Source organism: Sinocyclocheilus anshuiensis, unplaced genomic scaffold, assembly GCF_001515605.1.
Source record: "Sinocyclocheilus anshuiensis isolate Anshui unplaced genomic scaffold, SAMN03320099.WGS_v1.1 scaffold123, whole genome shotgun sequence".
NCBI classification, from domain to species: Eukaryota; Metazoa; Chordata; class Actinopteri; order Cypriniformes; family Cyprinidae; genus Sinocyclocheilus; species Sinocyclocheilus anshuiensis.
This window is the reverse complement of record NW_015552536.1, coordinates 142524-147108: the sequence shown is the minus strand read 5'-3', so window position 1 is coordinate 147108 and position 4585 is coordinate 142524.

Sequence of the window (4585 nt, the reverse complement as noted above, 5' to 3'; positions counted from 1 at the left end):
CGCTGCGCCGCATAAACATAAAACTATGTCTGCATTTGTGATCGGAGAAACGACAAACAACAAGCGCTACTCTACACTGCTCAAAACTCATGTTTGAATCGTCAGTGGCAAATTCTTTAAACATGAAAATGTACTTACAGGCTGTGAGTCAGCATTATTTGTCAGAAAACCGGCATTGAAGGCTACTCTCCCAGGAAACAGTCCTCGTCCTCCATAAAATGCGTTGCACACACACGAATATATGGGTTAAACTGTTCTGGAACAGTGTTGTAAATACAACTTAACCACTGATTATTAGTCGTGTCCTCTTTTGGAAGGCTAAACAAAGTAGTTTTGCTTCCACAACGAAACACACAGCATCTCCATGACATGGCGGCGGCAGCAACAATACTACAGTGAGAATCAATGTTATACCTTCTTTCTTTGCGTGAACATTTGGGTGGTGTTATGTAAATCTTCCCACACAGTGAAGTAGACATGTGGGGGCGTGTTTAAACGAGGCGTTTTAGGAGGGCGTGGACCAGTCTTAACTTTGATAAAGAATATCTCTTTGGGTTTGAGACTTTAGTCTTTGCAACTTTAGGGATCTTATCTATTCACAAACAGCATGTAACACTCCAAAGAGAAAGGATAACTTGAAATCGCATCATATGACCCCTTTAATGAAACCAGGCAGGGGTTTACCCCGGTAGTTGGATAAGATATCCTCTTTAAACACTTCAGATTTGTTTTTCCCTTTTTGCTGCAAAACTACAATAATAAATGTTTGTATTTACAGTATTTCCCTGCATAACACGGTGGCTGATGCAGCATCATCCTGTACATGAGAAGCAGGAGAGATTTGACTGATGCTTTGAATGCCAAGGGCATTTAACTCCCAAATTTTAGATTTTGTGTTAAATAAGGACATTTTAATGATCCGTGAGGTTTTGAACACTTCTGTAGTCCCTCTCCTTTTAATTATTTTTCTTCCTTCCAGGCTTGTTTCAGAGGCGTTAGATGCATGATATGTGAGCATTGCATTGAATATTTCAGTGACTGTCTGCCTGGCCCATGCTGACCTGCCTGACATGTGACGTTGTGCCCTTGCTGGAAATGCCCTGTCACCTCACATCAGCCAGCTAGCTGGAAGAAGTGGCTGCCCCTCTTCTCCGCTCCTTTTGTTCTCTCATCCTCTCCTTTCTGGTATCTCTCGAAATAAACCCAACATAGGGATCAGAGAGGAAGTTAAACAAATGATTGCTAGCACATACATGCCATAATTGGTACAGTTTCATGTAATTTTAGAGTAAAATACTGTTAAAAGTACAGTTTTTGAAAGTGAATAATTTATATATAATAATTTATAATTTATAGTGAAAAAACATAAATTGACATTCCCTGTGACAGCTCACATTTGATTTTAATGTCACGTGAGTCACCACAGTGATGTTTTGTATTTGTGTATATGACACTATTTGCACCTTCTATATATTTGTATTTACCTCAGAGCTTTTGATGAGCTTTGATTTTGATGAGGTGTGTTTGCTTTCTAGATAGATAGATAGATAGATAGCAGATTATTCAGATTTTAGTAATTTTGTATATTATGTCAGTTAATGAAATATACTTTTTTTTTTAACTGTAGTTAATTTAAACCAGTAAAGATTATAATTTTGTTACCTTGTTGTTTTATGGTAAAGTTTCTTTTCTCCTGCTGCCACTATGAATTAATGTGACTTGTTCTTTTAGGTCCTTCTTCAGTAACTTTAAAACCCACACACTAAAATGCGTGTCTGGATATGATCTTTCACTAACACCACTCTCTACAATATCTCATTAATAAGTAAATGAATCACCAAATGCTACCATGTAATATACATCCCTGCATTGCTCAATATTTAATTCATTTAATAACTGTTTAGAAAGTCTTCCTACTGTTTAGCAGAGGGCACGTTTCCTTTCACTCTCCTATATTACAGTCAGCTGTGTTTTTGTAGTTTATTTTTACATTAAACACACAAATACATTTTGAACACTCGTAAAATGAGATTTTGAACACTCATAAAATGTGCTACGAATATCATGTTATAACAATGTAATAACTTGTAACTACATAATGTATTACACCATATTGATGAGAATTCGATTTTAATTTCAACAAATGAAACTATCAGTTCATCAAACAAAGAAGAGGTGGCGCGGTCAACAGATAATGTGTAGACAGTATGACATTTTGTTTGCTTTAGCTTTCTCTTGAAATACTTTGGTGGATGGAGAAATGCCACCCCTTCCCTGTCTGTCTGCTTGTCAGCTTCAATGCCTTGACAAAACTAATCAAAATGACTAGCTGAGGAGCTAATAGCAGGTGCTCTGTCCAGTAGCATCAAGCTAACTCTGACAGTCTTTCAATACACACACCACCAAAAAGGAAAATAAATATGCAAAGTGGAGTGTGCAGGGAACTCAATATCTGTATGCTGAATGATGTGCAGACAGTCAACCTTATGGCCGAAGTCCATGGCAGGGTGTCTCTGTGACATCAAAGGCGAGTAGCACTGCTTTTAGCAATTAACAGCCGGAAGTTGCACACATTGTTGTAAGTGTTCCATTTATAACGCAAGAGCCTTGAGATACTGTGTGATCGCTTACTGGCATGGTACATTGAGCAAGGCCTGGCGCCTTCCAGCCCTCAAGAGTGGAGGAGAGGTCAAGAGGGTCAAGTTCAGAGGCACAAACCTTTGGGTCTATTTTTGTTGCATCAGGCACTGATAGTCACTCATATAAATAGAGGGACTGCATGAAGAAAATTTGGACTGTTGCATATAAACATATCAAGGACCTTCAAATATGCACTGAATGAAATAAAATTTAGCTGGGACAAATAGAATTACTTTTTAAAAGTGGGCGAGATTACAATGCTCAAGACCCCTACTGCCAACCCAGGCTCACTGGAAATAATCATAACTGTAGCAATATTAAATGCCCGGTGAGTGGTGGTAAAAGTGTATTGCTCTATTAGTAGGTTTTCTAACTCGGTAGCTCACGTGATATGGTGTTGCACTTATGAGGTGAAGTGCTTCCTATGTTATTTTCCAACATGACGGAGCATTAACCTTTTTGCAACACTCGCCAGACATTTGAATTCTGAAGATGCGTTTAGGTGCCTCTCACTGGACATTTCACTTTTAAACTGCCATGTAACGTGCAGTAAGGTACATAATATCATTGTTGCAGAAATGTTGCCACAAGCACGTGTTTCCAATGAGCCTGGGTTGAAAATATATGTATAGGTATGTTTGCAGTTTTTCCAGAAATATAGGAAAAGTCAAGTATTTCCAATGAGCCTGGGTTGCAAATTACAGTACAAAATGTAATAAATGCTAAATAAGCAGTGGGCTCACAAGTTCACAACCATCCAACAAATCTTTTCCATCGGACCGTGACTATAAATGACAACAAGTGCCCCAGTTTGAGAGGAACCACCAGCTTTGGTCATATGAGAAGACACTTTGAGAGGCTTTTAGCATTTTATGCTCTGAGCTCTGAGGCCTCCAATGCTCCTTGGCGAATCTTGCTGTGTGCTCATGAAAGTTTGATGTTGAAATTAGGAGCTTGCTGATCTGACACCTATGCAAGCTGGAGACCCAGCAAAGTGCTGCCGGCCAGACAGACGGCATGCCGTCATGCTGAATGGGACACTTTCGCTCTCCCCCACCATCTCTGTCTGTTTCTCTGTCTATCTCTCTTCTTCTAAGCTGACAACATCAGAAGAGTTTTAACAAGGCTTTAATGGCTGGGCTGTGGAGCTCCTCTGAGGCCTCAGAGTAACTGTGAACTTCACCTCTATCTTATGGGAGATGACATGACCTCCTTTCCCCGCACACACATTTTCTCCCTCACGCTAACACCAACTCACTGCATACACATTCTGTCACACTATTATTCATAATGGTTTGGACTTGGTACTGGTGTAAGGATGAGCTGACCTGAGTGGCGTGCAATGGGGAGAATGACTCGCCTTGTGGCTACCACATTGGCTGCTTATGGGTGTGCTCATTATCAGAATGAGACATCATTGTGGTTTCATGAGGGATGTTGTAGCCGCACACACCCTGAGGGCCCATAGGGCCCAAAGCCTGGCTCTGTGCTGTCTCTCTGGAACTATTGTGCCTCAGAAGAAAAAGAGGCTAAGAAAGGAAGACAGAGAGAGAGAGAAAGAGGCCAAACTCTTTGAGATCATTCACTTTTGGTCTCACAACTTTAGCTTTGACCTCTTTTCACACCACTTGGAATGTTAAATACTTGAATTTATTTAGTTGTTACCCTAAAGAGTCTGTTTGAAACATTAAAAATGCTAGTCAAAAAAAAAATAATAATAATTAAAAAAATATATATATAATACGGTATATAATTTATATATAATTTCTTTTTCAATTTGACATTGGTAGTTGATGGTTGCTTAAGTTAGAGTTTAGATGTTGTGAAGTTTGTTATATTTATTAAAATATCAACACTGTTAAAAAACTCTGGGGGTATTTCAAGTAAATAATTTCTTATGGGTTCAGCTGACAAAAAGTGTTTTGAACGCTTGCTCTACACTACA